Below are 22,641 nucleotides of genomic sequence, written 5' to 3'. Positions count from 1 at the left end.
AATAATTATCTCGAAATTTACCAGAAATTTCTTAAATAAAGATAATATAATGTATCATATATTATACGTTTTCAGTAAAGTAACTGTATTTTACGTTATTTTAAATGAAAATTCAATTATGATTTTCAATAATCAAAAAAGTGCATATATTATCTCAAAATTTTTAGTAGACTTTTTTTGAGGTGAGTATCTAATATTATGTAAAAAATGCAAGTGGATAATTTTTGCTTATGTCAAATAATCATTAAAAAAGGTCTTACACTTTCGTCTTTCAAATTTCAGTTTTTCTAAATATTTCAGAAACTATCAAACTGCGGTTTGAGGGCAACTAACGTTTAAAGAAAAATTGAGTCAAGTCTGATATATTCCAAAAAGTACTCGTCACGGCCAAAACTAATCAGATTATGTCCTGCGAAATGTATCCACCCCATCGATCAGGATGAAAAGGTTGATGTTACTTTGAAGAAAGTTTTTTTTTTGAAATTTCGTCAATTTTCCATTATACTTCAACAGCGACGAACGTTTACCGTAAATCGCCACCGACGAACCGACCGGTTTTAATTAAAGTAATCGCCCAAATGAACGGAAGTTGCCGATCAAATAAAAGTGAAGCCAAGCAACGACCTTCTGCAATTATCCTTCCAGCCTTATGCAATTTCGATACAATTTTTGTTTTTTTTTTTTTTTGGTTTTCGTTTTTCGTTTTTCGTTTTTTTTTTTGTGCAAACAGACCATTTAATTATTCGAGCTCGTATCGTCGCAAAGCGAGAGTTCAAGGTTTTTCTTGAACACATTCTTCTCGGGTGACGGGCTCAGCAGCCAGTTGTGGTGTCTTGCCACCAAGACCAAGCGAATTTTGGTTCTACACAGTCAGCGGCTCTCCGGCACGAATGCGCTCGGTTCGGTCGCCAACAATTGGTTTTCGCCTTGCCTTACCTTGCCAGTCTAGTGGTCGATGCGAGACCGAGCGGATCTCGTCGATGTCGTCCGTGTGCTGACCGCGCAACCCAACCAACACACACACTCACACAAACACACCTGTGGAGAACGTGGCCCAACACACAAAAGTTGCACGGCCGTGTGCCGGGGTAGCCCTTTTGTATCCTGCAATTTAATGCCAACGTTCCCGGCTCCGGCAACAAACTTTGGCTGCTCGTCGCCACACGAACCGATCGAGGCACCGAAACTGCCCAGTGATCCGATCACATTTTGATACTTGCAAGTGGATTACAAGTTTGTGTTTGTACCGTGATCAAGTGCTAAAAGTTAATGGATATTTTGCCTGGCGGTTTCGATGGATTTTATTTGATGTGAGTAAAAACGCGCCTTTGTTAGTTCACCATCCCCTTTTGCGTTGTTTAATCGGGTGCATTTGATTGACGTGAGGATTTGTTGATTAATTGACAAATGTGGCAACAAATCGCATATGTTGTTGCCGATCAAAACAAGAAGAACGGCGGACCCGACTGTGAAGGTTGTCTGTGAACGATGCATTTTAAAGTTCAGCGAAAGTTGCGGCATTTGTGTCTATTTTTTATATTATTTAGTTTTTTTTTTTTTGATCGGTGCATTGGTATCTAAATGTAAGAAATCGATTTTAGAAAGCCGTTTTTGTTATTGTATTTGTTGAGGTACGCGTTTTTGTCGTGCTTGTATCCTAATAACACACTAATTTTTGTCACAATTTTGCCAAGTGGAATGGACACTTTCCACGAAATTCGGTGCGAATTACTTTCTACTTATATTAACGAGTTGGTCAAACATGGGAAATATTGTAAAATTCGACTCAGCTGTTTTTCGGTATGGCATTAATACCCGCTGTTTTCCTTAGAGACTGCGATGCTACGTTAGGCTAGGAACTTTACGAACTTAACAAGTAAATAATAGAAGAAAGAGAGGAAATTATTTTTTTATAAATAATAGAAAAAAGAATATAGTTTTTATTAATAGTTTTTATTAAAAAAATATATGATGAATTGATTGAGTTAATTGATAAAAAAATTATAAGGTTGATATAGATTCATGATACAAATATTTGTTTATACTGAGAATAATGAAAAAGTGTTAAATAAACATAGTATACATATACATTTTTATAGTAGTAAAATAAAAACATAACTATGCAGTCACATTTACATTTTTCATTATTATGAAAAAATCAGACTGTCAAGGATATATTTATATATGTATATTTACTTTTAAACAAACATATTGTTATGTTTATTAAACATTTTTAATTTTTAATCCAATTACATATTTACTATTCAATAATTCAATTTTTCCAGATAAATAATTCATTTTCTATACTTTAACACAATAAGAAATTAAAGTAGTTTAAAAAATTGGCATTTAATAAGCTTATAAATAAATCTAAAATTTGTTGCAAATTACATAAATTTTTTATAGGTAATTTTACCATGTTCGATAAAAAAATTATGAATTTATATTTTAAATCTTATATAAAAAATTGATTTATAATGTACACAATTTTTAATATCTCTAATTAATAATTTATTTAAAAAACAAATTACTTTTAATTTCCTATTTTAGTTGCAATAAAGTTTATCGTTTTCATGAAAATAAAATGAGAATTACTCTAAATATACGTAAATTATTATTTTTTATTAATATACGAATGTAACGCTAAACCGATAAATCAATATTAGATAAATCAATATTTAAATAACTGGGAATTAAATATGAATAATTAGAAATCTGTCTTTTAAAACCATTTTTTACAATTTTTATTAAAACAACGAATATTTAAACTTACTTTTAATTAATATATTATTTACTTTATATTTAATATTTGACATAAAATGTCAAAAGACTTTTCAACCGATAATACTAAATTAATAATATATTATTGATAATATTAACGTTCATATTAATTATATAAACAATGGGTATTTGTTTATACAATAATAAAAATAATACACATAATATGCAGTTAAGATAACTTTTAAATTTTGTTATTTTAATTGCATTAAAAATTTAAATTGGTGATATTTACAAAATGCTGCTATATTTGATATTTGGCACTATTTAATTTTTTTTTTTCACAAACAGCAAAAATTTCTAAAATAATTTGTGGTATATTAAATATTTGGATATTTCTGATAAATTTTATTTAAAAAATAATAAAATACAATAGAAAACCATATAGGTAAAATAAAGAAAATTATATTTAATTTATATTTAAATTAACTTCTGCAGCAATTAAAACGGCAGATTTCAAAGATGTTTTATTTTGATTCTCTTTTATAAATATTGTATATAAATTTTTATTTCTTTATAATTATACAATCTGAAACATTCATTTGAAATGTATTTATATTATTTTATTAATAATTAAAATAGAAATTTTCATTTAAATTGTATTTCATGATTACTAGTATAAATATTATAACTTTTTTCTTGTTACTTAACTCAAAAAATATATTTTCATAAAATTTCAAGATAATTTGTGCAACTTTTCATAATATAAGATATATTATTTTGTTTGAACTTTTGATTCTTCGTTTAAGCATTTTATACAAAATTTTATTTCTCTATACTTATACAACCTAAAATATTCTTTTGAACTTTATTTTTATTTTTTAAATTAAAATAGTAATTTTCACTTGTATTAAATTTTTTAGATAATTTGTTTAAATTTTCATAAGTGTTTTTGTTTTGAGATTTCGTTATAAATATTTTATATAAATTTTTATTCCTTTATAATTATACATCCTAAAATATTCTTTTTAAATTATTTTTATTATTTATTATTAATTAATAATTAATTAATATAAAAATGTCACTCAAATTGTATTTCATGACATAATATTATTAATATTTCATTTTCATAAAATTTTGAGATAATTTGTGCAATTTAAAATTTTAAGATAATTGAAGTTGCCTCTAAAATATATTTTAATATTCCATAGAAAACAATTAATCTTTAAAAACAACACTTCAATTGTAAAAATGTTTTATGTAACAAAAATAAAATAAAAATACCAGTGTCACCTTTTAAGATAATATTTAGACATAGTTACCAACGTTAATAATACAATAAGTAAGTGAAGGAAATAAATAGGTTAAATTAATGGTATTTACTTAAGCAACCTAACCCAGACTGGGAATATCCAAGTAACCATGAAATACTGTACCATTTTTCAAAGCAACGAACAATATGGCAAATTAGCAACAATATTTTTTATTAGCGTTTTTATCTGACATAACATTATATGGAGTAAAAAATTGCGTGTACCAGATTGTGTGATTTGTTAGATGTTTTGTAATAGTTCACAGCATTGCAACAAGGTTACATTATTTGACCATAACATAAAAAAGACAGAAACTAATTGCCGGACTAAAACCGAATCTGTTGCGTACAAATTTTATAATTTAATTAAAGTTTGTTTATAAATTTTATCACCGAGGTCGAAAACTTTTTAATTCAGTAGAATTAATTTCACACCATACTAAACAAATACATAAACGACCGTTTCGTCTTGGTAAGGTAATAGATCATTTCTGCGCTGTTCAAATAAAATCATCAATATTAATTACAATTATTACATAAACTAATTGGCTTGCCTACACTGTCTTATCAGATTCAGCCTCATCTGCCTTATGATTCATTGGCAATAACTAAATGGTCATGGAAATATCAATTTCACCTGATTATTCACGATAATTCCATATATTTTTTCCATTTCAGCCGTCGTTCTTGATTAATTTTCGGCATGTGCGATCAAATATTTTTGGACCAGTCCGACTGGTAACCGAAAAGCCCGATCGATGCGATCGAAACGAAAAGGTTGCGTCAGTTTCAATCGTGACATTTTGCGGCAGATCTTTGCCGCAGCCGACAATTAGGAAATTCACATTTCCAAATCGAATTTACTCGGAAACCTCGTTCAGAGATCAGGAATTTGATGAGATCGGTTTTTCAACGTATAACCACCGATCGAAAACCGTTATCGATGATGTGTTAAAAATCCGAGAAATAAAAAATATTCCAATAACGCTTCCTAATTAAATTCTATTAATAGACGAGCGGCGAGCAAGAAAACCGTTGAATATAAAATACCGAAATCTCGTTCGGTGTTAATTCGAACCCGATTCATTCGTCGGGCTTTGTTTTATCCGCGCACCGATTTCATGACCTGTGGTTTGTTTGGTTCGACTATATTAATTGTGATGTGGAGGTATTGTTTATTTCAGTTTTTCCAAAAATGTGTGAGTCTCTATCGATAGCTGGTACCGGGATGGATGTGGCTAGAACATCAATCCTTTATTTCTGACGCACGTATGTATTGTATTAAATTGGTTATGAGATTGGATTCTTCCCAAACTATAATTGGATTCTTAATATAATCGAAACTTTAAATTTTTGATGAACATTCATCATAGTGAATAGGATAACAGACGAATTGACAGTGTGGTATGAACAGGCTGTTGTATTAAAATGGAGCTGTAATTCTAAACACTAATAAAAATGTAATTTGGAACTACCTTTTTTAAAGAGTTATTTAAGTTTTTCAAAAACGTGTAAATTTCCTTCAACAGTTAGTACTGGCATATGGCAAGAATACCAATTCTTTATTTATGATGTATAGGATTAAATTGAACAATTGACAATAATTGAATTCTTAAACTAATCTTTAATTTCAAATTTTGATTGAAGAATCATCTTAGACGTATTGACAGTGTGGTATAAGCCGACTCTATTAAAATGGAGGTGTAATTTTGTTAATAAAAATATAATTTGGCAAAATCTTATTTAAAGTAATTTCAGTTTCTCAAAAACGTGTAAATCTTGGTACTGGGATAGAACACATATTCAATATTTAAAATACATGTATGTATGTATCCAATTAAAATGTTTATTAGATAGGATTGTTCCCTAAAATTAATTGAATTCTTAATCTAACTGAAATAATAGATTTTGGATGAGCATTCGTGATAGTGAATAGCACCATAGACGTATTGACAGTGTGGTATAAACAGGTTGTATTAAATGGAAGTGTAATTTTGAACATTAATAAAAAATATAATTTGGAAATACCTTATATTAAAGAGTTATTTCAGTTTTTTAAAAACGTCTAAATCTCCTTCGACAGTTAGTACTGAGATGTATGTGGCAAGAACACATTTTTATTTATGATGTGTGTACATATGTGTTAAATTAAAATGTTTATTAGAAAAAATGTTCCCCAACATTAATTGACTTCTTAATCTAATCCAAATATTAGATTTTGGATGAGTGAATGGTACCACAGACGTATTTATAGTATGGTATAAACAGACTGTTGTATTAAATTGAGGTGTAATTTTAAACATTAATAAAAAATGTAATTTGGAAATATTTTATTTTAAACAGCTCAGCTTTTCAAAAATATTTAAATCTCTTCAGAGACTTGGTTCTGGGATAAATGTGGCTAGAACATCAATTCTTTATTTATGATGCATCCATAAATGTATCAGATTAAATTGCTTATAAGATTAGATTGTTCCCCAACAATAATTGGATTCTTAATCTAATCGAAATTTTAAATTTTGGATGAGCATTCATCACAATGAATGGCACAACAGTCGTATTGAAAGTGTGAAATAAATAGGATGTTTAATTAAAATGGAGGTGTAATCTTGAAGTTTAATAAAAAATGTAATTTGGAAATACCTTATTTCAAACAGCTTAATAATATTAAAATTGGAAGGGTTACATCCTTTAATTATTTTGAATTATATAATTCGTCGTTTTTTTCACATTTTTTATCTACTTTTTATTTTTCTATTAAGTTAATTAAGCTTAATTTGAGTTTTTTACAAGATATTTATGTTAGCAAAAGTTATGTTTCCATATGCAATTAGACTCGGTTAAAAAGTTTTACTTAAAATTTATCACTTCTTCTTAATAGATTAGGTAAAACTAAAGTAATAAATTTATTAGCCAATTAACAGAAAAATAAATTAAAACTGCTAAAACTACATTTATTAAATACAATTTAAAAAATCATTAAATATGCATGTTCTTTTTTTTAAATAATAAAATTGTGTTTTGTGTTTAATTATTACAAGTAGTAATGTTAAATTGAATAATTTTTAAGGATTGACTAAAGCATTTTTCTACTCGTTTTTACAAAAGAAGATTATAATTAAAATACCATAACGGGGTTCTGAGAAAACATTTTATGAGCAATTATAAGTTTTATTTTTGAGTAACTAGTTTTATTGTAAATCATTTATCTTGAATTAAAAATAAATGGTCTAGTTTTTATGTTATTTAATGTCAAATTAATTTTTTTGCTTAATTTTTACAACTTCATTTGAAGTAATAATATAAATTTATGTAGATTTTCATAATACAATATGTGTGAAAATACTTCTCTGCTCTAAAATTGTTTTTGATTAGAACTATAATCAGAACTATAATTAGAACTTATTTTAACAGCTAGGGGAGGTAGATTTTTAAAAATGACTTCAACACTAACAGAAACTGATAAATAAATATTTTGATTTTATCCATTTTAGAGGTTTTTCCGTGTTATTTTAAAACCGTATATGTTTTATTAAAACACGCATTAAATATTTGTTAACAACACTCTTAAAATAACAATTAAAATAACACTGAAAACATATTTCACAAACTTACGACTGGACGTGCACAATGATAAATTCAAACGAATTTAAGTTAAATCCAGTTAAAATTTAGAACTTTGTTCATTGTCAAATTTTGAAATTATTTGTGTATGCAGAATTTTTTTCGAATTGTAATTGCGAAGCAGCAAGTTTTATGTAAACTCATTAAAAAGTCTAAGAGATTTTAAAATTTTGAAATAGAGGTGTGACTGAAACACGACATGAATTGGCCGCCTAGTGGTCACGATTTAACACCGTTAGTTCTTCAACTCTGGGGCAAAATGTCTAAGCAAAAATTGCTTTTACGAAGAAAATGCAATCAGTGTAAACATGTAAAAGTTTTGTTCCTAATTACATAGAAATTCAACTTAACATCCTGGTGATAGTTTACCCTTTTCAGAGGCACAAATATAAAACGCATTAGAGCCGTCCTATTAGAAAATCGTTATGTAACATTTTTATTAACACAGTCACGAGATAGAAAGGAACAAATCGACTTACACAATAATTACTGTCATCTATCGTTAGAAGTCAATTTTAAAATAATTACACTTATTCAATAGTGACGTTTAACACCACGAAAACTTTACACAAATCAGAAATCTTCGTCCAATTAAGCATTAGTTCGGCAAACGGAAAAATGATCGAACGGAATATCTAACGGTGCGGTTCAAGTTGGTCGTTTTTAATTCGGCATTTCGGTAATTTATTCAGGATCACTTAGGTGGCATAGAGCAAGTTTTTATATGACACAAACGACATCACCGTCAACCCTCACTTATTAAAATTTTATAATCGAATAAACTACGTGGTCTGGAAAGGTTTTTGTGTGTTGCCCCCGAATTTATGTCAGGCGTAAAACGGACGTTGAATGTTGCGCCGCTCATATTATAAATTTAAGGATGTCGCGTCGACACAGTTTGTCCTTTTCACGACCGAGCTTTGCACTTACGGCCTTTAAAACTTTTACGCTATTTCGCCGCGGATAAGATTTTTCGAACTGGGACCGGCAATTTTATGGATCAAACATTAACGTGTCTCGCGTATCCGGTAGTAAAAGTCAATACCCAAAAATGACGGTCATTAACTGCTTAAGGTTAAATGTCTCCGTGATTCGGTCGGTCGCCTTAAATAAACAACGCCGACCTATGGAAACGGTTTTCGAACTGAGTACGTATGCTAATTCGTTATTTCGGGTTTATCCAGGATGTTTTGAATGTGTGTAAGACCGGCCACTGGCGACCTGATCAATACGAAAGGTACCAACAACGGCATGACCAATCAAATATTCATGGGAATGCGGAGCGAGGATTTCCCACGAATTTTCCTGCGTGCTCGTTACATTTTTCAACAACGTCGGGGTCGGCTCGACGCGAATGTTTACTCTTTCGACCCGGGCAATTTAAATGGTGAAAATTTTATTAGGTATGAAATATGCAGGTTTTCAATTTGTTAACCGGGCGAAATTGGTTTTTGGTTGGCGGGTCCGGATGTGGGTAATCTTTGTTTAGTGTGTTTCGTATTTTCAGATATGATGTGGTCGTTGGTATTAAATTGGTGAAATTATAAAATGAAAAAGCGTCTAAATTTGTATTTTTAACCCAGATTCAATTATAGCAGGAAACTGACGTGAGAATGTAACGCTTGAGAAATGTGCAATAAAATGTTTTTGTGAACTAAATTTAAAGGTCGTACTGTATTGTGTTATTTTGGCATTTACCCCGGCAGTAATGTGAAAATATTCGTAAAATAGTTCAAGAATTCTCTATTATTAAATATATTAATAAAAAAGCTTCATGTATATGACAGAAGTTCCTGTTTTTAAAACGATTCCCATATAAATTAATTCCAAGGGACTTATTAATATATTATGTAAGATAAGGCTAAACAATAATGTAGAGATTATGCTTCAATAAATTTGATTTACTTGTAATAAAATTAAGTTATGTTTTAAATTGGATAACTAATTTTGGATACGTAAATTTAATAACCATCATATATAAAATTAGAACAATTACTAAAAAATCCAAATGCACCCTCAGTTTTACCAGTAAAGGTGCTTTAGTTGTAACTGATAGTAACTTTAAATACATCAATTAAATAATGTTGTGATATAAATATATAATTTGAATAATTACTAAACTTTTTTCAAAAAATATAATAATTTTAAAGAGTATAGAAAATATGCTATTTTTATAATACAATCTAGTGATGCGCTAAAATGGCTAGCTTTCGTTACAGAAACTAAATAATTATTCTGATTTAAATATACACAGGGTGTTTCATAACTTATCTGAATTTTTTTAACCAAATATGCACTTATATAAATAATAGACCGATATCTTATAAAAAATTCTAATAGAAAACGAAATAAAAAAAACCTTACTCTACAAAAGGTACAAAGTTTTCTCCATTGACCTGCAAGCAAAGTTGGTCTTCCTTGCTGCTGTTCCCAGAGACGCAGATTATAGGCAGCCGTTGTGATCCGTTCACGGAATTCACCGATATTAGAATTTTTTTTAGAAATCGACTTATTATTTAGAAGTATATATCTGGTTAAAAAATTGGGATAAGTTATGAAACAAATAATTAAAATTCTCACAAAAATAACTTCCAGTACATATCTGATTACTAGTTTTCGTTACTTTAACTAAATAATATTGTTATATTAAGAATATTATTTGAATGATTACTAAAATAGCTTCTAATTTAAATTTTCAAATAATAAAATACTATTATAATATTTATAAAAAAAATCTAGTAATTCACTAAAATAGATCACTAGCTTTCATTTCATAAACTAAAGAATGTTCTAATATGTAAAATGTAAAACCCCGTGAAATAGTATAAAAATTATATTTTCTATTATTAAAATGCTCAATTTGTTATAGATAATACACCAAAGTGGATCACTAGCTTTCATTACATAAACTAAATAATGTTCTGATATAAAATGTATTATTAGAATTCTTACAAAAAGAAATTCCAGTACAACTCTTCTGTACGAAAAAACGATGAAATAGTACTAGAATAATTTTACTACTATTAAAGTGATAAATTTGTAATAGAAACAATTAGACACAAAATGCATTCATTACATAAACTAAAGAATGTTCTGATATAAAATGTATAATTACAATTCTTACAAAAATAAATTTCAGTATATCTCTTCCGCATAAAAAGACCATGAAATAGTATTGGAATGATTTTTTGCCAATTAAAGTGCTTTAGTTGCAACTAATTCTAGTAGTTTTGTAAAATGAAAACTAACTTTCATTACATTATCTTAGTAATATTCTGATATAAAATATATGATTTGAATAATTATTAAAATAACTTCCAGCACGAGATAAGTAGTAACAGAAATTAATACACTAAAATGGATCATTAGCTTTCATTACATCAACTAATATAAAATGTATAATCAGAATTCTTACAAAAATAAATATCTTCCATACAAAAATACCATATTAGTATTATTAACTTTCAATTCGACTTTTGTGGATAAGAAAAAGTACCCTCAAATTGTATAGGAATTAATTTTTTACTTAATTAAGTGTTACAATTATAATGGGAACAAGTAATGCACTAAACTGGATCACTAGGATTCATTACATAAACTAAACAATCTAAACAATGCTATGATATAAAACATATAATTTGATTAATTGCTAAAATAACCTCCAATACAACTTTTCCGCATAAGAAAAGACAGTGAAATAGTAATGCTTTAAAATGTATAACTAATTTTCCATTATATAAACTAAATAATATCCTGGTATAAAATATACATTACTCAAATAACTTCCAGTAACACTTTTCCGTATATGAAAAGGACATAAAATACAAGATGATAAATTTTTAATGGAATCAAATACTGTTTTAAATCGAATAATTAACTTTCATTACATAAACAAAATAAAATCCTGATATAAAATATATATTTAGAATGGTTACTAAAATAACTTCCGGAACAACTTTTCCGTATTATAAAATACAATGAAATTGTATATAAATTATTATTTTACAAATAAAGATGTTTTATTTGTAATGGAATCAAGTAATGTATTAAATTGGATATCACATAAACATTCCGATATAATAACTTTTATTACCTCATATTTTGGACTAATCAAACAAAAGGCTATTTTTACGTATTAGTCAATACGAAGGTAATTGCAAACATATCACCAAAGATCCGATTTGGTAATGATCAAAAGTCAATTATAGTTCACGAAACACATTAGTAAGTGTTATTGTCTTCATCCCAGTGGATAATTCCATAACTTTCACGACAAAGAAACAATAAATAGGAAAAGTCGTATAAATAAAGATCGTTCAAAGTGCCAATCGTAATTATTTTATACACATCAGCAATATTGTATTTTGCGTCGAGAGTTATTGATCTCGATGCGGATTAAAGGATTTCTAATTTCCTTAAACCCATTGCGTAAGAACGATTGGATCATTTGTGTTCGTTTGTGTTTGTGACGTTCCCTCTAATGTTATTCGACCACACCAAGCGACGTCTTAAAATCTCCAAAGCTCGAAAACTCACTTAATGCCAACCAATGAAATAATTATCGTCAATTATGATTGTTAATAACTGGACTATTCGAATTATCCGATTTCGTTTCCCTCGCAATTGACAATTACTACCACAACATGTTTGTTATTCCATCGCTTTTTACTTTCCCGTCAAACCATTTAATGAGAAAGTGCTATAAATAAACCCGGCGTCGGGTTGCAATTATCATACATAAAAAAGAACGCAGAGAATCAGTTTGTGTTATTAATGTACAGCTTAATTGATTACTTTTCAAAAAGTAAATACGTACAAATATGTAGGGCATGTCAAATCGCTGTGTAATTGCTGCGTTAGCCAACAATAACGATTTAAATTTATTCTTTTGTAATTTGAAATATATTAAGCTACTTGAGAAGAATGCATCTATGGACTTGTATTGTTATTACGACAGAAGAAATTAATTTGATTTTTTCTTGTCATAACACCATTACCGGTCGTGAAAAGGGGCACGTAATTGTGAAGATGTAACGAATATTATATTGTGCTTTAAGTACTCAGCATTATTTATACGAAGTCGAGGAGACTGTGAAAAACATTGACTTTCGTTTTTATATTTATCACCATTGAAATATCTGAGAAGTGTTTTTGTTAAGGCTAAGGCTGAGGCTTATTGAATCAAATTGATTGATCTACGCCAGTCGAAACGTGGAAAACCAAAACAACTCTAAGACGAAATCACTCCTCAATTACAAACCATCTTGTCTAGAAACATTAAGCTTTGTTGGAATACTTGTCCAGCGTTTCATATTAGAATATAAAATTCAGAGAAGAATTTACAGTGGACAAGCTTATTTCAGTCTAGCCAATTAGGTTGTGATGTGTTTCTGAAATTCTTTTTGAATTTCTCTTGTAACTGAATTTTTGGAATAAGTACCAATATTTTCAGTAACCATAGATAATTTCTATTTTCTTTTTTCTAGTTTTGAGGATGTACAGAAAAAGTTTCCAAGTAACAATTACAAAAGATTTCCTACCTCATTATCTAGTCCATAGGAAACAAAACCATAAGTATTTGATGATTAGGTACTACCCAGCTGTACTTCTACCAAACCAAAAAAAATTAATTTGCTCATTTCTTCTCATAATACCATTATTGGTTATGAAAAAGTGCACTTTAAATACTCAATATTATTTGTACAAAGTCAAAAACATTGACTTTTGCCTCACCATTGAACTTTTGTTAAGGCTAAGGCTATGGCTTATTGAATCAGGTTGACAGCGACTGGATATACATTAGTCGAAATGTGTGCTCTAAGATCAACTACAAATTACCTTGTCTAGAAACTTTAAACTCTATTGGAATACTTATTTTGTATTTCATGTTATAATATAAAATGCACGGAAGAATTTATAATGGACAAGTTTATTCCAGTATCTAGCTCATTAGGTTATAATTTGTTTTTGAAATTATTTTCGAGTTTCTGTATTTTTAGGATAATACCACAATAATTACTACATACTGTACAGAAAACACTTACTACTAGTGGTGTACCAGTCAGAAGTACCAGTATTTTCAGTAATCATAAGTACTTTCTAACGTAGTTTTTAGAATACTTGGAAAAAAGTTGGCATGTGACCAAGATACTTTTTAGCTCATTAAATAGTTTATAAAAAGTAAAACTAGTATCTTAAGTATTTGGTAATTAGGTACTACCCAGCTTTACTTTTACCAAGGCAAGAATTTCTGTGAATTACAAATTTGAAAGTCAACAATTATTTTAATATGCACTTTTCTTTCGTACAATGAGGAGGTAAAAAACAATAAATATAATTTTGACAACAAAAACCTCAAGAAATATTTGGCTTCCAAATTAATGAAATTTTAGGTCAATATTAACAAATTTAAGACTTCAATCAATAACAATTTATTTATATGCTTATTTAGTTGTTATCATTTGTTTATTTTTCCCTTCTATATTTCATTACAAATTCGATTTCTAACATGTCAATGATGGATTATTTAACGCGAGTATTTCAAAATTTAAATATGCACATTTATTTTGGCGTGTAATAATACGTCGTAATTAATGTAACTGCTGTAAAAATTTCAACAATAACCTTCACGGAAACACAATAAGAACAAAATCTCACTGTCCGCCCGCAATAGTAAAAATCTCGACGACAATAAATCGTTCCACCGCCAATAAAAAAGAAGAATTTCGCAAGAGATGCTAATCTTCGTTTTCAACGAGCCCGATCATAAATAAAATGCAATAAACAATATTGAATTTGCGCCAATAATTTATTTAAAGGTTATTTAGCGGTTTTCAGTTTAATAAATGTTACGGTGTATTAGTTATAAATAATAAGTTGTTGGTCAATAGTTAAGTCAATGTTTGGACGCGTAGCTCAAATGAGGCCTGGCATCGGTCGACTTTTTTTCGCTACCGATTTATTTGCTGTTAAGGTGCGGTTACTGGTCTGTGAGTTCGTCGGTTTTTTCTATTTTTATTAGATCATAGTTATGAATTTTATGCGCAGTTTCACCTTAAATCACCGCACAAACGGGGTGAGGTGTTTTTCCTTTGCTTGTATGGATGAAAGAGTTCCGTTGGTACTCGAGTGTCAATACAAACAACATGGGAAACTCGTAACTCGTAATTTTTATAAGTTCGTGGTTGGATTTCACATGATTTCCATAGGAAAGATAGCAATGCGTCACAATCGATACACCACTTATCTAATGTGACTCACGATTTGTCCCCACGTCGATTTGGCTCATTGAATCATGTAAATACGGAAGGGGCGAACGTGTGTAGGTACTCCGACCGCGGCATTCACACAGTTCGATCGGCCCGTTTCCTCCCCGCGGGTCCGTTAATTAATTAGAAAATGCGAGTAACTTTCACTGAATTCGGCCGACACGAAAAGGGAAACAATTTTTTCCACAATGCATCGCCCCCCTACCGGTACCGCCGGTAGCATCTGCCTGACAAGCAAATTATTTCTGTACGTTTGGGCAGGTGTCGCGACAATGAAAGAACAACAAATAAAAAAATAATAATAATAAAACTCGGGACGTTTAATGTTACTGGCCAGATGCCGTCCAGTGTACGCCACAAAACATTCTTTTTACGGACGTTAAGGCACAATTGAAAGTTTAATTTAATATAGAAAATGACTGCTAGTAGCAGTAAAGATGTTATTGTGCCCACGATGAAGTGCATTGCCTTAATGGCTTTGTTTCCTAATTTATAAAACAACCATAGTAACGACCGGTGCAGGATCTATAGGTACGACCCACGTCTCCATTACTGAATGACACTTACGGCCGTTCCCGCACCGTCAGGTTACAGGCCACTAAAATGTGTCCGTGTATCGCAGTCACACACGAAACAAATCTGCGGTAGGCGGAAATATTCGACCGAAAAACCGCACCATTAGACTGGCTGACACAATAATCCAATTTGCGGATAATGAAAAGCAAATTAACGGTGGGACCTGCACGTTGATTTGCGGGTACCGATTTGACCCGCAGAATCTATACCGTGGTGCGTGGTAGATGTTGGTAAAAAAAAAACCGTTACTTGACCATCTCCGAACAACAAAACACACCTATGTTTGACATCCATCACTGTGTGTCACAGAAACGGGCATTGTTTACGGACCCATAAGACGGGACCGCCTATAAATAGACTGCAAAATCATTAAACGACCCAACGTAAAAATTCATCATTTCGCATTTCCCCGGGCGATTCATTTTTGCATAATTGTGTAATAATTTCAATATAATTGAGAGTTTATTCCATTCTGAACTGCTTATTATATAATTAAGTGTAATTAGGGCTGCGAGTGTTCATTTGGGTTATGTTATACATTAGAGAAGAATATAGTGATCTGGTTTTTTATTAGGATTGTATTAGTTCATTCAACATACATTAAGAGAAAATGATAGATGCATAGTTATGAGCATCGGCAATTTTGATTTAACAAACACTTAGCCAAATTACAGACTGTCTTCTATAAACATATTTTTACGGGGTACTTCGGGAATATTACTTATCCAAATTACAAATTACAACAAGTATAAAACATATAAGAATATCTTCTAGACCAATTTAAAAATGTATCTTTTACTTTTCAAATGTGTTTAGATTAATAAATGTTCGTATGTTATGTTCTACTTCGTTCTTTAAGTAGGAAGGTCAAGATTAAATCGTTTTAATATTTTCTATATTTTAGAAAAAACTTCTCGTTCGTTGATTAATGTATGTGTTGATATATCTTAATTACTTTAGTGGTAATTGATTTATCTTTATTTGTTAAATAAATTGAATAATTTTCACAATTAAATTTATTATTTTTAATATTTTTATTTATTCTATTATAATAAATTTATAAGAAGAATATTATTTCAAATTTACCTATTTTCATGCTTTACAGTTGGAAAAATCGTACAAATATTACAAATTTTATGGGGGTGTCTCCCATGGTGCATTATAAATAGCATATTTTACAACGTAATAAAATTACTGAATGTTGCATTTTCTAATAATTTTTTATTAATTTCCTTGAATAAGTAAAATTTTAAAAAATCTAATAAAAAATTTAACAGAAAACAGCCATCTGCCACAACTCTTTGTCATATGGACACTATAAACTATTTTCCTTTAATGGAAAGACTGGCCTTATAATATCTCATATGAAAGGTATTTTTATTCTCTATACAATGCAAAAATATTCAATTTTATTTATTAAAAAATCCTACGAGTAATAGACATTATGAATCATTATTTACTCAACAGAAAAGTTTTAGTGTCTCGTTTATTTTGAATTGTTAGTTGTGCTTATAATAATTATGGAGGATATGCTGATTATAAAAATTTGTTAAATTAATATTAATAAATTGTCCTTTTATAATTTAACCTAAATTTATACCATTCTTCCTACAAAATACTTTTTTACATATATATTTTACATATTTCTGTTTTTATTTTTTATTATTTAATAAATAGATTGTTTAATGAGCAGGATTCTAGAGTGTCCTTAAAAATCATTGCGAAGATCCAATAGAAAAAGGGAGGCTCAAAATTATTTAAATAATCTCACCTTGACATAAAGTTACTCCGTTTGAAATTGTTTTTCAGTTTGGTTAAATTTATGAGTTGCTTCCATGTTATTGGACAAAAAATACAAAATTATGATTAATATCAGTCCACTTCTTAGGTAAAACCATGTGTAACATTTAGTTTCCTTCGGCTGTCAGTATTTCAAAACACATATCATCAATGCCTAATATATTTGTTCTGGTTAGTTGGTTTATATTTCATAAACATTATCTTTTACAATATAATTTAAAAATTACAAAATGGTTTTATATGCTAATCCAATAAATATTCCTTGCCATTTCCTAATTGCGATGAATGATCATTAGAATCTGAAATAGTTCGTGGAACAGGAAAGGATTATCTCCAACATGTATAAGATAATTCAAGTTGATTTCTACATTTGTTACATCGACAGAAAGCATAATACCGATGTTAATTTCACATGCTCGAAATGTTTACATATCTAGTTCATTGACAAATCCGATTTACTTTTGATTGTATACATGTAATTGTTGCACAACGCCAAATGGAATTTATCTATGTCTGTGGCAATCCGAGTTGTGGACATTTTTTCCGCGGCCAGATTCAATATTAAATGTATCTCGAACGCAATTAGGGACATGAACTAGTGAAAGCAAAGAGATCGTACGGGTCGTAAAAAAATGGTTGGCAAACGGTAGCTAATTGGTAAACGATAGCCTAAAACCATAACAACACGAGACTCATTAAGTGAACTAATACGCTGTCGTTTCTGAGATGCCAATAAGAATAAATACGCAATCAATCACAACAATTTTGTATTTCGGTTTTAACGTTTATATTAATTTAATGTGAATTTTTTGTTTGATTTCAGGGTGAGTTTTGCCAAGACCTGGGTTAAAATTTGTGAGTACAGAATTAGGTAATTTTATTTTACTTCCTGTTCAATAATTATATGAACATAAATATGTTTCATATGGACTATAAGCATGTTGCAGTAAAAAATTTATTTGTAATACATAAATTTGCCTTATTCAAAAATTAATAATAACTGAGGATTAAGTGATTTATTTGTGTAAAATTTAAAGGGATATTTTAGCAATTTAAATATTGTTTATTATTTTGTTACAGATTAAAGGGGGTATTTCTTATGACATGTAGTATTCCCTCTTGGTATATTCTAAGAAAATTATTATTTCTTTAAATTTTATTTGTTGAAATTTGTCTAATTTAAATCAAAGTCATTTAATAAAATCTAAATCAAATTTTTTAAATTAAATCACTTGTAGGTCGGATGTGAATTTGAATCAGTTCTTCAAAATTTCAAATATTGATTGTTTCTTCACTTTCCAGTAAAAAATTTGAGGAATATTATTCAAAAATTCATAATAACTGAAATACAAACGTTCAAATTTAAAATTTGGTTTTAATTTTATCAAATAATTTTCATTTAAACCAATTTATTTGAAGATTAAAGAATGAACTTCTTACGTCTCGTAATGTACTTTAAAATCGTTAAAATCTTTTAATAATTTTTTTTTTTTGTTGAAAAAATATTTTCTTCATTAAGTCATTAATAAATTCTAAACCAATATTTTAGGTAGGTCAGCTGAGAATTTGAATGTGCTCTTCAAATATTTTCTTACTTTCCAGTAAACAGAAATTTAAGGAATTTCATTCAAAAATTAATAATAACTGATCAAATTTAAAATTTTACTTCTTAGTATATTTTAAATATTGTTTATCCAAACTTTTTTAGTTGAAAAAAGATATTCCTAAAAAATATATCTAAAATCTACACAAATTTCAAATTAGATCAGTTATAGGATAGCTGTGAATGTGTTTTTCAAAATTTCAAATATTAATTGTTTTCTCACTTACTTAAACTGAATAACAAAAATTTAAGGAATATTATTCAAAAATGATTAAAAACTGAGATAAAAAAGGTTAAATTTAATTTTTTTTTTTTTTCAATTTTATTAAATAATTTACTTTTAAACTACATTTTTTGAAAAATTTGATTATTTTTCAGTAAATCAGATATTTTTTGTGAGAAAAAGTTGCAATAAATAAATATCTCTTCGAGTGACCGCTTTTGAGGTATTTAATTTTGTGTTCTAAAATAATACATTGTATCAATTAATTTGATGCTCAACTATTACTATTTTGCAAAGAAATAATATCTTCAACAAATTATTGATCAATTTATCTCTTAATTAATACTCCTTTCATTAAATTTAGTTCAAAAAAATTTGTTTAAATGGAAGTTATTTGATAAAATCTAAACCAAAATATCAAATTTGATCAGTTGTACGTTATTAGTTTGAATGAGCTCTTCAAAATTTCAAATTGTGATTGTTTTCACACATTCGTACAATCAAGCCCCATTAATATAACAGCAACTGCCATAAACGTTTGATGGGAACGAACGTGTTTCTTAAGCGAAATGGAATAATCACCCAGTCGAACAAATATCGCCGTTAAATATGTACTTGACCTTTAAAAATGTGTGCGAGATCCCCATTCCATGTGCCTTGTTATTGTAATTATCCGCTTTCAGAAAAAATCGGATTATATCGCGTAACGGTACGAAACTGCATCAATGGCGGAATGGATATTGTTGGCGGGCGTGTAAACCGGGGGATACGCGCTAATCGTGATATACGAATGAAATGCGTAAATTAATACGCGTCCGAAATAATATACAATGATCGTCCGAATCTTGTTCGTCTAATTGTGAGTAACGGTTAACGAGATCCCCCCGTCCGCCATCAATCCCAATCAATTCGGTTAGTGTCACAGCTGCTGACAAATTTCACACTTTTCTTTCTATATGTTGTACGGGCCGAAAAGTTACATCCGGGTCCAGCGGACCGTCAACTGGAAAAGAATTTCTGCGGTGTCATCCACGTAACCATCGAATTATTTATTCCTGGACGCTTGTGGAAAACGTTGCGGCGGAATTGAACTGGTACATAATTGATTTGTGTAGTGGACGAGATTGAAATAGTAAAATAATTATTTGCGGTGCGCGGTTAACGAGTTCAGGACCGGTCGTAAGTGCACCAGATCTATTCAATATCGAAAGGTTTAATTAGAAAGTTTTAATAGATGTCCATACGGCACGCTCTGTAAGAAACCTGCTCCATATACGAGCACCTCGTTAAGAGTGGGTGAATTCAATAAGACAGCTGCAACTATAAATAATCAAATGCGAAAGTAAATTGCTTGTATGGAGTAAAATTGATGTCTTTGGGCACTTCAAATAAGCAACACGAATTCATCATCGACTAAATAATTGCATTATTTATAGCACTAGAGATAAAAATGTAGGAATGATTGAATAATGTTTGGCTGAGAAGGCGACCTCTAAAATTTTTACCAAAGTCGAGTTCCAAATAATTATGCTAATGCGGATTTAATCGTATCGATTCGCGTACAAAGACAATGATTCACGTTCTTGTCCCATGGAGGAAATGCCAATTTCACAACAGTTCACCGACCTTGAACTTCACGTTATCCTTTTGGAACAATTTTCTCGTTTTGGGATCTTGTCCGTGACTCAACACAGAAATATTTGCTCGTTAAGTGGGTCCGGGGAATATATAATGTCGCGGACCGATTTTCTTTGTATTCCACCGTTGCCGTTGATAACAAGGTAATGACTCGGCGTCGAAAATTAAATTGATGAAGACATTCCGATTCCTACTATTTATTAATATATTTATCATAGTTAATAAATCAAATAAAATTAGATTTATTGCCTGCTTGGTAGTTAATTTCCATATTTTTGTAATTTATCTAAATGTATTTTCTTCGGGGCTTCGTGTGCAGATGTTTACAACTACCATTTTATTTATGCTTGCTACTTTTCTGAATTAACTACTGAACAAAATTATTTGGAAGAAAAATTATTGCATTTTGAAAATTTATTTCTAGTTCTAAAGATAAACTTAACTCATGTCACTTGGTCATTTGTTCTTGAATATAAGAAACTTGCTTATTAATAATATAAATGTTTTCAATTGTTAAATTAAAGGAAAATTTGACGTGTGTTTAAAGTCAGTAAATTTAAACTTTGATACAGTGTTTTTAATCGTATTCTAAAATATTCCATTGTTGATACCAAATGGAAATAAGACCCTGACCCTTTAATTTTTGATCTGAAATTTTAGATGATTGTCAAAACTACATGAATTCGTTACATGAATATTGATTTGGTAACAAAAAATTTAGTAGTTGAAATTAAGTTTTCAATCACACTCTAACATCTTTTACATTGACGTTACTAAAGTGAAGGACAATCTTAATCTCAATCTGTTGGTCTAAGAATTAATTGTTGAACTTTATTTGTACGTGTATAATACTTTTAAAATCAGTAAATTTAGGTATTAATAAATAGTTTTCAGTGGAATAGAATATCTGCACTCCTGATTCTTGAATCTGAGATTTTAGATGATTGTTAAAGCTCAGTGAATTCGTTACATGAACATTGATTTTTTAAAATAAGAATAATGCTTTTGGCAACAAAAAATTTAGTAGTTGAAGTTAAGTTTTCAACCATTTTCTAATATATTAGATTGTCGTTAAATTAGAAAATCTGCACCCTATCTATTAGTATAAAAGTTTAATTAATTGTTGAAAATCGTTAAAGTATCTACGTGTATAATACTTTTAAGATCACTAAATTTAGATATCAATATAAAGTTTTCAGTCATATTCTACAATATTTAAAAATTGAAAGAAAATCTACATCTGATCTGTTCGTATAAGAGTTTAATTGATTGTTTAAACAATGCATTTAGAATCAGTTGATGTCAAATAGAAAGGAGATCTGCATATTTGATTCTTGATCTGAGATTTTAGATTATTGTTAAAGCTCAGTAAATTCATGAGCGTTGATTTTTTAAAGATAATAATAATAGTTTTGGAAACAAAAAATTTAGTAGATTAAGTTAAGTTTTCAACCATACTCTAACATATTACATTGTTATTACTAAATTGAAGAAAAATCTATTTGTCTATTTGTGTGTCAAAGAGTTTAATTAATTGTTGAACATCTTTAAAGTTTCTACGTTAACAATGCTTTTAAAATCAATAAATTTAGATTTTGATATGTTTTTGATATCACTTTTAAATGATTATTGAAGCTCAATGAATTCTTTACACGAAAAATTTAGTCTTTAAAATTATGTGTTTAACCAAACTTTAAAATAAACCATTGTCGTTACCAAATTGAAAGAAAATATACACCTCTACTTCTTGGTCTAATAAATGGTTCAGCTTCACTGAATTTTTTCCATGAACAATACCTTTAAAAACAAGAAATTTAGATTTTGACGTAATTTTTTAAACTCTAAAATATTCCATAGTCGATACCAAATTAAAGAAATC

The 22,641-nt window shown here is 29.1% G+C and overlaps 1 protein-coding gene across 1 annotated transcript in view; it reads left to right on the top strand.

The window, feature by feature from the left end:
* Nucleotides 1-949: 949 nt before the first annotated feature.
* LOC109606635 (uncharacterized) overlaps nucleotides 950-22,641 on the top strand; it is a 35,926-nt gene continuing 14,234 nt past the window's right edge. The window contains exon 1 of the mRNA XM_049961530.1: nucleotides 950-1,311. The gene's annotated coding sequence lies outside the window, so the exon portion shown is untranslated. The remainder of the gene's footprint in view (nucleotides 1,312-22,641) is intronic.

This window comes from Aethina tumida, chromosome 1, assembly GCF_024364675.1.
Source record: "Aethina tumida isolate Nest 87 chromosome 1, icAetTumi1.1, whole genome shotgun sequence".
NCBI classification, from domain to species: domain Eukaryota; kingdom Metazoa; phylum Arthropoda; class Insecta; order Coleoptera; family Nitidulidae; genus Aethina; species Aethina tumida.
The sequence above is the reverse complement of the archived record's forward strand: the minus strand, read 5'-3'. Positions and strand labels throughout refer to the sequence as shown.